Below are 14,283 nucleotides of genomic sequence, written 5' to 3' on the forward strand. Positions count from 1 at the left end.
ATGGGACTTTGGGTTTGATCTTCAACACCACAAAAAACAGGAACACAGTCATTCCTTAGGGTTAGAACTATCACCTATGCTGAAAAAGAAGAAGAGGAAAGAAAGCTTCTAAAGGTTTAAGACATGCCCAATATCTGCCTGACTTCAAAGCCAATTCTCCTCTCTGTAGTCCAGTCTGTCAATGTGACCACTGGTGTTGCACATAGCAGTAGGCCAAAAGCAAATACTAAAGAAAGGTCAGACACATTTATCCCTCCTGCTAGAGCAGCATTTAAGAAAAGAGGTATTGAGAGTCACAGAGCATAAAAATCTGACAGCAGAGACTCATCCATACAGCTTCTTCCATATTGTAATAAAGCACAGACGCTTTGTCCTTTCTTGTTTTACTGAAACATCAGAGCTGACACAGACTCTTATGAGTGTTGCAGGAACCTGGTCTCCTACCAGATGTAGCTGAATGCAGGGTTTGGCATTTGTTGCTGCAGGGTTAGCAGAGTCACCATTAAACAAATCTGTCCAGCAAAGAACACTAGCAGACTACTCTCAGGAAAGGAAACACAGTGACTAAAAAGCATGAAGTGTTGCATGCTGTCAGCACTGCAAATCAAGATGCTGGGTTGCTTTCCTTCTAAACCTTCTGATTTGCATGGAATCAACAAGTTCTAAAAACCAGTTATCCTTGGTACTGATTAGAGAGTGTCACTCAACAGTTCTTAGGACTGTAGACACTGATAAGTTGAAGCCTTCTAGGAAGTCTCAAACTTGTTCATTCTCTTGCACTCTTATTTCCCATTTCTAAGATTCTACTCAAAGAAAACAAATAATTAGATAATATGTACTGACGTACAAAAATGGAATGCTGGGCCTGTTGGCAGATGCTTATGATCCCAAGATAGTGGAGGTAGAGACAAATGTTAAGGCCAGCTTAAAGATCCTGCCTCAGACGGGAAAAGATTAATTAAAAATCAGAAAAAAATAATTGAAAGGGACTGATTAAATATGTTGCCCTTTATGTTTCTTTGTTGGAATATGAAGCATCTACAAAAAGCATCTATGGGCTGCAGAGATGGCTCATTAATTAAGGGCACTTGATGCTCTTCACTTCAGCTCCAAGGGATTAAACATCTTCCTCTGGTTTTGGAGAAACACCCATGAGAGAGAGAGAAAGAGAGAGAGAGAGAGAGAGAGAGAGAGAGAGAGAGAGAGAGAGAGAGAATGTTCAAAGTCATAAAGATAAAAACAGAATTTAAAACAGTACAAGAGGTGAAGTCATATTGTGGTAGTAAAAAATTATGGAAAACATAGATTATAAACTTATATGATCAAAATTATGCATTACATGTACAAGGACAATACAGAATAATGGGCCAAGTCAAAATACACTGAACTATAAGCATTCTTTGATTTTGATTGATTGCATTATGGATGTTCTAAATTTTTCTCCACATATTTCTGGATTTTCCCATATTTTTCAATGCATAACCACTGTTCTCAGAATCAGCAACCAACAACAGAATTAGCTTGCTTCTAAGGTTGTGCCTTCCATCATATCCTATGTCATAAACCTATATTCATTAAAAAGCACCATCTCTAAATAATGATGTTAAATGTTAAAACCCAGCTTCAAAGTCCTTCTGAAGTTAAAATAAGCTCAGAAAAAGCATTTGCTCCACAGTTCTTTGAGATGTTGAAGGACGTCATTCACAGTGGGCACTGAATCAGACTCTTGCTCGTCATCACTGTTGGCAGCAGAGCAAAGAATTTGAACCATTTTGAGGAGGAATGGGGTCTGAGCTTCTGGAATAAATCTGTTCCCTTAGACTTCTATAATTGTAACAAACGAGATTACTGACAGGCACACAGCAAGAAGAACTTTCCTAGTCTGTTCTTCCTGTCAGTTTTGTAACAATCCTGGAAGGAAGATGGAAGTAGTACCAGTAGAAATAAAAAATCACCAACAGTGATTTTTACTGAGTGTTTATTACATGTTAGGCACCAACAGGAAGCACTTGCTATACACAGTTCTTTAACATTATACTGTGAAGTACAGATTGATTGTTCTCTTGTCATTAGAAAGTATACTGTCACTCAAAGTAGTCAAATAGTTTGCCCAAGGTGACCAAGGTAATAAATTGGAGGACTTTGGACCTCAGGTCCAAAGAGGTTTTTATCACTTCTTACTGATTCCCTCCACTTTGGTTATTACTATTTTTTATAGCTGCTGTTGTTAGAACAGACAATTTTGTAATAAAGAGTCCTAGATTCAGCCCTGGTCATTCCAGCTGTGTAGGTTCAGTTAAGGTATTTAGGCACACTGTCCTGATTTCTTTCTCTCTTGGTAGAATAAGCATCACCAAGGAAAAACAATTTTATAAAGCACTGAGTCAAAACCTTCCTAGTCATGACCATTCAAAAGGCATTGCTACGCATCTGCTTTTCCTCAACTGTCTTTCTTTATGTGAAGAACAATGTCCTTGAGACTCCACTGCCAGAATTTCTAGACTAGCAGCAAAATCCTATTCCTTCCACTCCGTGCCTTCTGATGAGTCTCTTCACCACAGCCTGGACTTGCCAGAGGGCAGCACCAGGACCAAGGAGTATTTGGCACAGTGGGCACCTGACTCCTCTCAATATTTGAGGTGCCTTTGAGTGTATGCAGTTCTTTAAGACTATAATGTCCTCTGACTGACTATTTTATGATAACTGTATTACTATTGTGCTGGCTTCTGAGTGATGGGCAAACACAATTTTAAAGAAAGAAATAATTCTCTGAATGGTCTACAAAAGGAAAAAAATGTCAAAACAGGACAGATCACTATTAAATGTCATTTTAGGAAGGTTTGGTTCAGTGCTTTATATGCTTTTATATACTTTATATGCTTTTATATGTTTTTGCTTTTATATGCATATATATTTTTGCTTTTATATGTATATATATTTTTGCTTTTATGTTTTGTTATATGTTATACTTTATATGCTTTTATATGCTTTATATGCTTTTATATGTTTTTGCTTGGTAATGAAGTAGCTTAACAGAACCTACACAGTTAGAATGATGTGTTAGGCCCTAGCCCCTCCAAACGTGTCCTGAGTGAATGATTAAACCAAGACTAACAGAAATAAAGGGTCTTGATAGGTTCTCACACTGCAAAATAGCAGCTGAATCAGGATCAGATTCTAATCTCCCAACTCCCAAGTCACCATCAAACTCAAATCACTCCTTACATGGGAGGCAGCTGTGTACCAGTAAGAGCACTTAAGTCTGGCTGGATGTCTACGGGCCTTCCAGCTTCTGACTTCTCTCAGGATTCTCACCACATCACTAAGTTTTCTCTATAGAAATTGTCATTCTTGAATCACAGAGATGGCTTCTGGCTTCCAGGTTATTACCAATGGGGAAGGCAGTATTTTAAATAGTGAAAAAAATGAGGACTGCTTGTGGGTAGCAGTAGGGGCCTGAGAAATGACAAAACCTTCCATGTCCGGCCACATTGTGTAAGGGAAGTAGAAAGGGTTTTGTCATTCCATCAGTCCCAAATTAGAACAACCTCTGAAGAAAGTCCTAAAATATCAGGCCTTCTCTCAAGCTTCTGGGTATCCTTTCCTTGCCCAAACAATCACAGCACTGTTCTGATGATCACTGGGTATTTACTGGTTGTGTGCAATGCCCCAAGTACAGTCTGGAATTTGGAATTGGATGTAATCCTTAGCCACATGCTGGCAGGGCTACCTCTTTAAGAGGTAGGAACACTGGCATCTCTGTCATACAATTTCCCACTGGGGACTTAGTCTATTATTCAGCCAAGCTGTATTTGCTGCCCAGAATCATTTCAAGATGAAATATTCTAGTGAGGAAAGTCCACAATTCTGTGAGCCCAGCTACACCACTTCCAGCCTATGGTGCTAAAGGCATAACTCAATCTCTCTTAGGTATGTATGTAACCTGTAAAATGTGTATCAAATGTTTGGTAGAGGAGAGTTCATTCATTCATTCATTCATTCATTCACATGCTCATCAAAATGTATAAGCACTGACATAATGACTCCTTACAAAACAAGCAGAATGAGACTTTTCACTCATGGCACTTGGAGCAAAGCATGAGGGGCCAGTGATGAACATATAAATGGGAAAAGAACACAGATGTATAGAGATGATAGTCAATATTACAATGGAATAACACAGGATTATGAAGAGATACCCTTTACCCTTTGAATATTCACGCCTTAGGTCTGAATATTCTTTCTGAAATCAGAGGGAGGCATAATATATATTTATTTATACATACAAATAAATATAAACACATATACACACATAAACATGTATACACATAAATATATACATGTTCACATACATGAATATGTACATGTACACATGTAAATAAGCACATGTACACACATAAACATATACCTGTATGTACACATAAGTATATACCCTTATAAACATACATATGTACACATATAAACATGCATATACATATAAACATACCTATGTATACACATACATATAATATATACACATATAAATATACACGTGAACACACATAAAACATGAATATGTACATATAAAACCAAATACATCCAAATCTATACACAAAATAAATATGTACAAAACCATTAATATGTACATATACACATGCATAAATATACATATGTACACAAATAATATATGCATGTGTACAACTATAATTATACACATTTATACAGACATAAAATACACATGTACACATACATAAATATACAAATATACACAGACACATAAACATTCATACAAACACATAAACATACACATAAACATACTCATAAATATACACATGTGCACACATATAAATGTCTGCATATACACACATGAATTTACAAATGTATATACACATAAATATCCAAATATACACACAAATATATATGCACCATGTAAACACATATAAATGTTAATGTGTATACATGTACTAATATACCCATGTAAACATACTAACATGAGCATACAAATTTCTAAACATACAAAAATATTCACATGTCCACACAAAACCATAAATATACCCTTGTACACATAAAGGTATACACATGTACACATATAAATAGACAATATGCACACATAAACATACATATGTACATAAAATAAATATATACATATGCACATGGACATGCACATAAATACACATGTATGCAAACATAACAATACACATATACACATGTAATCTGTGTGTACCCACATATTATTATGTATGTATATGATTGTGTTAATGTTTGTACATGTGCATATTTGAATATATGTGTGTACATATGTATATATTTATACATTTTACATGTGTTCATTTTGTGTGTGTGGACAAGTATTTTTTGTGTGTGTGTGTACATATTATATAACAGCTTTCTCCATGACTGAAATATTCCATCCTTCAGGGCAGCTCCTCAAGCAGGAAGGTAAACAACTCAAAAGAGCTTCAGAAAGTCCCTGAAAGTGACTAGCCGGATTCTGTAGGTCCCTCCCTGCCTTAGTAAACAGTAAAAGTAGAGAGTCCCTCTAAGATGAAAGGAAACTGAACTGTGAGGAGTACTCTCAGAGGAGAAAAGCTGCACAGAAGACTCTGAGATCAGGCAGAGTTGCCCTAAAGAACCAGAAGCCAGCTGAGCTGCCTGGAACGAGGTTTAGACCAACTAAAGCACCTGGAGGTGTTTCTTCAACCTGAAAAGCACTCTTCAACCTGTTAAGCTTCTTATAGACCATGCAATGTGCTTCAGGAGTCCACACTCAGATGGGATTTGGTGATACAGCTGCCTTTGTGTCACGTTTACTCATGTAAGTAAGCCCTCACCTGTGTTTCTGTATTTACCCCCAATTAAATTCATGGTTCTCCAAGTTGCACTGTGGTACTATCTGTGCTTTGGTCTGTCATGAGATACCTGGCTGCAGTGAGTGGACATTTGTATTGTGTCTCCCTAGGAAAAGTTTTGTCAGATAACAAATAGTTGGTGCTCAAATAGGAACCTGACAGAACCAAAGATGGGTTGAGGCAGAGTGATTGCACTATCCTGGGTTTTGGTAGCAAGGAGTGTTGAAAGGGAAAGGTATAGACTCAGGATGCCCCAAGACAAAGTTCTCATCACAAAGGAGATTTATTTGTCCCAGGGGACGAAGCACATGGAATAGAAGACAAAAACAGGAGATAAAAGATGAGGGAGAAGGCAAAGGGAACAAGGGAGAAGGGGAAGACGCATTTGTCCAGAAGGAGGTCAAAGGACTGCCTCTGGATAGAGAGAAGACAGACATGGCCCATAGGCAAAATGGCGGTCTACAAACATGAAAGGGGAAACCCTGTGTTAGGATAAGGTGTTTAATTTTAATTGGGCATGTTAATTAGGTGACCCAAAGGGGGCTTTTGATTTCTGGAATTCAATAATTTAATAGTTGGATCTTGGTAATTAACCTTAGGAGAAGGAAATGGCCAAGTAAGGTAATAGACCTTGGTGGCTAGCTTTAGGGATGTAATCTAACAGTTTATAGCAAGTCAAGGAAATGAGGGAAGAGGGAAGGCCTGCCAGAGCCATGTTTGTTAGAATCCCTTCATATGTTCCTGAGGCTGAGAAGCCTGAGGCGGGAACGTCTGTGGTGGAAATTCAGATATAATTATCCTTCTCTGTATTGTGTATGTTAATGTGCCTTTGTGTTATGGCAGCAATTGGATAGTTCTTGCTGTGGGTAATGAGAAACACCACTAATGCTGAGCTATGAGGCTAAGCAGTATCTATTGAAGGAATGTCAGCATGGCAGTATTCATCTGTATAATATAGGGTGGCATGCCTGCTTTATGAGTGAGCCCCATCACATGAATACAGAGATGCTCTGAGAGCAGTTCAAGGTTTAGAATATATTTTTCTGTCTTTGAGTTTAGTGCACAAGAGGCAGGAGTGCTGGTAAGCAGTGGTAGAGTTTGGCTGACCACTGTTGTATGTAGTGAAACTTAGATGGAGGCCAGGCAGGAACTTGTTTGTGTAAAGCAGGAACTTGTTCAAGTAAAGGAGAAATTGCAGCAATAAAGGAAGATGTGGATAGCACCCTCTGTGCTAACCTCTCTGGTTTGGCAACTAAATTATATAAACAAGAAGATGAAAGAGAGATGGTAAAAGAAATAAAAGATACCTCTCAAGTCCAAACTTTGGTGTCAAAAGAGGGAAAACCTGTAATCCAGCATGCAGATGTGGCGCTAATCATGGGCTAATGCAAATAACAAGGATATTAGGAAATACTCAGTGCTTCAACTGCTGAAATTAGGGAAGACTTAAACAAGCAATGAAAGAGCATGTCTCAACCTGGCTTCTGAGGTTGTGGGAAATGGCACAGATGGGATCAGTCTGACTGTTGTGGAGGCAGAAAAACTGTAATGAGCTTAACCATACATCCACCCTTAAGGCAAATGCAGCACAACCAAAGAAGGTATGAGCCACTAGGAAACATTTGGTTATTGCCTTCTGAAGTACCCATAAATACCAGAGGCTGGAGGACCATAGCAGAGTGAAAGGTGCTATTGAGGGGAACTAGGAAGAAGGAAAATTGTGTTTGAACCCTTGTTCTCTGGACTGGATAGAACTGTGTTCACAGAGAAGTTAAAAAAAAAAAAAAGGTTGGGGCAGGATCTTTATAAAGTAAGAAAAACTTTGACAGTTATCAGTGATTTAGACCTGCATGTAGAGTGTTCATATAGTAATAGAACAAGATAGAGAAAATGCAAAAAAGGTAAAACATCAGAAGATGTGTGTCTGGGTTACTTGAAGACAAGTGTGGCAGAATTTATGTCTTTCCTAAGGAAAGAATTGATAGAAAGCCAAATTGTATGCTGAGGATCTAGACAGTTTTAAAGCAGTAGTTCTCAGCCCTCCTAATGTTGCAGCCCTTTAATATAGTTCCTCATGTTGTGGTAACCCTGACCATAAAGTTATTTTGTTGCTACTTCATAACTATAACGTGGCTATTGCTATGAATCATAATGTATATATGTGATATACAGGCTATCTGATATGCGATCATGTGGAGTCTCAATCCACAGGTAGAGAACTACTTCTTTAAATCCTGAGCCTCAGTTCACAGAGGACATTAATGATAGAACAATTTAGGTGAAGACAATCAAGCCTGTTCCACAGGTGGGTGATTATGCCTGTGACTAAGAAGGGTACATTTCTCTCGAGCAAAAGCTTATGCTAGGTGTGGAGATGGATTTCCCAGCCAGGAGTACCTCTGATACCCATCTATGGTGAATGGCAGGGCAACAGCTTCAGGGGCAGTGCCAATTCAGTGTTTCTCTGACCTAGGGAGCAAGCAGGTGAAAGCGAGACCATATTCACATTTTGCTCTGAGTAAGACTGAACAGATTAAGTTAGGTGCACTTAATTTTTCAGGTATAGAGAAATGTGGTGAAGCTCCATGGAAGAGCCCCAGGATATGAAAACAGAACAGGAAGCTACTTAAGTTGGCACCTCCTATCCAGGCTTTGTACCCAACTTTGATCTGTAGAGGAAGCAACTGATACAACTGGATGGAACCTTTCCATGCTGTATTCACTCAGGCTTATATTTGTCTTTAGTATCTTCTTAGTTGTAAACCTCTGGGATTATCTAACACTTGCTTAGAACAGACAACTTTCAGAGTGTTTCAGCAAGATTACCTTTGTGACACCTATTTGGTAAAGGATGGTGCTTCTGCACTTGATCTTAGCCAAAAGGCAGAGAAACGATGGGATGATGCTTCTGGATGTTGCCTTGTCCTTCCCATCCTCTGGAAAAAGTATAGCTGGCATAAAGTTAATGAATTCCTTACCCTGCTTTTTTTCCTATTGATAATCAGGGATCAGGAAAGAGGGTGACATTATCCTTTGACTGCTTCCTGCTAAGTCATTGGAGTGGGGCTCTGAATCCACAGCTTGGGGCTGATAATCCTGTAATAACAACTGATTAAAGTGCTGGTTAGAAATCTTTTGAATTTGCTGTTGAACAAATCTAGGCAGGAAGTTTATAAGACAGGGAACAATTAGTAACATTAAGAAAAGGCGAAAGGGAGGCTAAAAAGGCAAAATTCCATTCTGTATTAGACTATCAACTATCCATTGGCCAGAAGCATCGAGATGTTTTTGGAGATGTGTCTGGTGTTGTAGGATCTTGTCCTTTACTATACCCAATTGCTTGACATAGAAACAACATTTGTCTCCAAGAAAGAGGCAAATAAAACCCTTCTACACTCTTAGTAGACTATACTTGTTGATTTTATAGACTTACAGTATCCAGTGTGTCTTTTGGTCCTGAAGTCTTGGATGAAGATAGGAACAAGTAACAGTTCTTCACTGGATATCATTCCTAACTTAAGAAAGAGGAACACCAGAGCACAAGTTCTAAACCACCTGTGGGTAGGCAGCAGTAAATCTGAGTACCACAAAGAGTGGAGTCATTGTGAGCATTCTGGCATACATGCTGGATAATAATGCTTAGGATTAGGGTATTATTATAGTCTAAAGAATCCAGTGTGACCATAAGTCTAGTATCCTCATGTCCCTGCAAAGTAAAAGGAGTCTAAGATATTTGGTTCAGAGCAGTTAATGAGCAGTGAGTTGAAAAGGTCTACTAGATCATTGGGTAAGGCCATGACTTGGGAGAAACACACAACCATCATTCTCTAAAGTGGCCAGAAAGGAGTGCTATTTAATAGCTGATATGCAGAGGTTAAGGTCTGAAACAAGAGATGGAGTAGTGATATGGGACAGAGAATTGGGATCAGTCAGTCACCCAAGTGGAAATGTGTTAGGGAGATAAGAAACATTGATGAACGTTGAATCACAGCTGTTTTTCTATACCTAGAAGTTGAAACAGTGGGGTGTACACTCTTTGAATTTTGATCATTCCCATGAGGCAACTGATGAATAGGTCATGTTATTGTTTGCTGGTGACACTCTCCTCCCATCATGGATGTCTCATGGGTCTTATATGGAGAAGCAAGAGGCTTCCTCCTATATATAAAAAATAGATTTTATGTGTCACATTTGTCCTCTGTAAGTTTCTGGCCACTGTTTATATTATGTTTTTTTGTTACAGAAAAAACATGCACAGGGAGTAAACCCTGGTGAAGAAGACTTGGATAAGGGACTTATAGGGTACTGGATTGGTCTTTGACAGTCAACTATAGAGTAATTTCCAAACCCTGTTAAGATTGGCTATTGATGGGCAGGAGTCTCTTGAATGTTATCGATATGTAAGAGCTACCCTGGACATGTGTAGATAGGAACAAAAAGAGGAGAGAGAAAGTTGAGACATAAAACAGTTTTGGATCATTTGTGCTGTGGCAGAAGTTGTTACCATATGAGAGAATTTGAAAATTGCGCATGCCAATTTTGATCACTGGGTTATACTGAGGTCAAACTGTTTGTAATAATAGAGTAAGGTTTTAATAAAATTCAAGTCCATGAAGGAAGAGAAAAGGTGTCACAAAATGAATTGTGCCAAAGGGAGTTTTGTAGGTTCCAAGTGGGAGCTGAGAGACAAGAGAGAAGGCCAGGATGGCATAGCAAAGCTTCGAGACTTCCAGGAGGTATCTGAAAGATTGAGAAGCAAGGTCACAGAGGTTACAAAGGGCTTAAAGATGCTGTGGGACTTATCAAGCAGTTCCTGGGGGAGGAGGCAAGGAAACAGGGAGGGTTCCAATAAAATGAAAGAAGTAGGTGTCTTAGTAACTAGAGAGTTGCCCACTTCGTAGGGCCCTAGAGGGCATAAAAAGGAGATGGCCATTTTTTGGGCACCCTGGAGGACATAGCAGGCTTGAGGAGCCAGGGAGAGAACACTTACTGGGTAAGAGAAGAGAGCTGAATTTTTCAAGTAGGTGGAGGGAAGAAGCAGCCGAAGTTGTGGACTCTAGGATTCGGAATCAAATAGGGTGGGCGGCAGAAGCCAGAAGAAACATGTGGTTCATACACACCTTAGGAGAGTCAAATCAGTAACTTGAGTCAGATTAGGTGCATAGTTTGAAGCAGCCAAGTCCCTTAGGTAGTTGAAAGACATTCAGCCTTTTGACTAGGAGTTTGGGCAGGGAGGTCCTGTTGATCCTTGTGAAAAGGCTTGACAATTAGTACAGGAGGGCTTGTATGAGGCACCAAGGGCCACCTCATATAGGGGTGAACAGGGAGAGTGAAAAAGGGGATCCAAGGGTATAAGATAGCATCCATTCCTAGGAAGCATAGAATTTTATGCTTGGTGGTAGAAACTGTGAGTGACTGGATTAGGAATTTTTTATCTAGGGCAATGGCCTGAAGGTAGACAGCTGTAACTTAGAGGGTGAGACCTCTAAGGTCAGACATATATATTTGGCCATATAGAAAGCTTAGTAGAGTTGTCAGCTTGACTAATTTGTGGAGATGGACCACAAAGCAGAAGATCATCTACATATTGTATAGGCTTAGATTCAGAAACAGACAATGAGAGTAAATCACAGGCCAAAGCCTCTCCAAATGTGGATTATCCTGGAACCCCTGGAGTAGGTTAGTACAGGTGAGTCAGGTGGAAACTTGAGTTGGTGCTTGAGTCAAGCTAAGTAAAGATAATATATTTCATAACTGGGTATCAAAAAGAATGGAAAAGAAGGCATCTTTGAGGATAGAGAAATGAGAGGTCCCTGAGGGGATGGTAGAAAAGAGAGTATAGGGTGAGGTACTACAGGGTAAAGAGGAACCACTACAGAGTCAATAGTTAGAGATCCCGAGTCAACTGGTAGTTTCTGCCAGTCTTTTTAACTGCATGTATGGGAGTGTGAAAGAGGGAAAGAAGTGGGGACACAGAAGGCCTTTTCTTAAGAAGCCAGAAATAAGAGGCTTAAGTTCTCTGAGACTTTGGGGAAAGAATGGGCATTGAGCCTGTGTGATGTAATTGGTAATGTTTTGTATGTAACTGGGTGACAAGAAGGGCATGGTGTTTAGCTACAGAGGAGTTTTTGGTGTCCCATACAGAGAAGGGGCTTGAAGTAGAGAGAAGAGGAAGTTGCAGGGTCGAGGATAGGGAATCTCTTTCCACATTCTCTGCTCAGTTATAAAATTCCCAACTAATATTGGGATCTATGATGCCATTTGGGTTGGTTATCTAAGGGGTATTGAGGCCAAATTTTATTGCAAAAATGAACAAGTTTGAGACGTTTCATGTTGTGTGCCAGGTGGAAAAGCTGGAGGTTTTCTAAGAGGCATCCTAAGCGATTATCAGAGAATATAGATGTCAACATTTTCAAGGATGAGAAAGGGGTGGAACAAAAGGTCATAGCAGCCTGAAGAGAAGGAATTCCCTGAATTCAGAGAGAACCGAAGGAGACAAAACCATTTTGTAGGTTGTTACTATACTCAACAGTCACTTAATTAGACTCAAGGAATCATTCACACCCACCAAAGAAGAAACTTAGTGAAGTACAACTGGTGGACCGGATGCTAGGCAATCAATGAGCTGGAATTTAAGTGTATTGCATGTGGATGTGAGATGAGAGAAACAGCTCTGGTATGCCTCAGCTCCAGCCGGGGTGGACACAGGTACAAGCACAGACACCAAGAGAGCCTATCCAGGTTTTGGAACCAATGAACACCAGAAGGGCATCATAACCATCAGGAGCCAAAAAATTCCACAGTGTCACACTATGCAACAAACATCACATAAGAGACTTGCTGAGGAGAACCATGAAATGGAGGCTGCCTCTGAATGGAAAGAGGGAAAACAGAGGACTGGGAGGACATGTGATGTTTTATAGGGTCTTTGGAGCATGCGCAATGAGCTAATGAAGCATGAGCAGTGAGGTACTGGGAAAGTACAGTGGAGCTGGAAAGGATTGCTTAGCTGTTAGCTCTGAAACTTTGTTTGGCCATTAAAGCCTCTAAGCTTCAGGGCAGACCAGGGGCAGGGTGATTTTCCACAGGGTTGTTACCTTATAGTTTGCCTCTGAGTGTTTTGCAGATTTAGAGAGCCTTTAGAGAACCATACAAATGTATTTAAAACAACAAGGATGGGAGATCAGTGTGCACAAAGTACAAGGGCCAGTCACAGTGATAAAAATTCTTGGGTATTACGGTCTGGTAATATGTGTATGATACTTGGCAGTGCTCTTGACAAAACCCACAACAGTCAATGCTTGTAAATGTAAGGAAGCTACAAACACTGGGAACTCTTAGGATATTGACAGATCTTCAAAACACATCTTGCTTATGTTGTCTATCCTCTGTATAAATCGTATATGGAATTGGGGCAGGAAAGCTCAAAAGGATTTTGAGCAGGCTAAGATTCTTGTAGGACCAGCCAAACAGCTGTATGTCCCACTGCCCCAGTGTCTCTTCCTGATAGGAGTCACCAGTTTGGCCTGCTATAGCTAAGGGCTACGCCTTAAGTAACCCATTCCAGTAGGATTTTGGAAAGAGGCAGAATCTTTGTATACAGCACTAGACCAGCAATTGTGAGAGGCATAGAAAGCACTGCAACAGGTACAATCCATAACTAGTTCCACCCCAATGACTGTACAGATTAAAGGCCTATTAGTAAAATTACTTTTTGATGTGACACAGAATCAATTGAACAAGTTGGCTTGTATATGTACAGCAGTGAGATGTGATAGGTACAAGCTCTGAGACCAATGCTATGCAGACTGTCCTAGGACCAGTGTCCTTTGCAGCTACTGAGTATCCTCTTATTCTGCAAAATGAAAAAAATACCTAAATGGTTTTAAATCCAAAAGGTACCTGTGGTGGTTTGAATAAGAATGACCCTCATAGGCACATGGATTTGAACAGGTAGTAACCAGGAAGTAGAACTTGGATAGGATTAAGATTAGGAGGTATGGACTTGTTGGAGGAAGTATTTCACCAGTGTGGGCTCTGAAGTTTCAAAAGCGAATGTTAGGTCTACCCTCTCTGCCTGCAGTTCAGAAAGTAGCTTTCAAGTTGTTCTCCAGCACCACAACTGCCATGCCCACTTTCTTATTCCCTGCCTTGATGTTAATGGACTATGAAGTGTAAACTTAAGGTTTCTTTGGAAAGTCAGTTGTGTTGGATGTTTGTTTCCCTGGGGCAAACACAAGAAGGAACATTGCACCGAAGCAGACACAGGTGAAAGGCTAAGGCAGACTCATGAAGGAATGTTTCAGTGAAGAAAAGCCAGGTGACAGGATGTTCTGCTAAAACAAACATGTGAAAGGAAACATGATGAAGGATTCTTTCCTAAAGACACTCATATATTGATCTGACTTACATTGCATAGCGGAGCTCCATTTACCTGAACTCCATAGACAGAAAT

Source organism: Apodemus sylvaticus, chromosome 3 (genome assembly GCF_947179515.1).
Source record: "Apodemus sylvaticus chromosome 3, mApoSyl1.1, whole genome shotgun sequence".
Lineage (NCBI taxonomy): Eukaryota > Metazoa > Chordata > Mammalia > Rodentia > Muridae > Apodemus > Apodemus sylvaticus.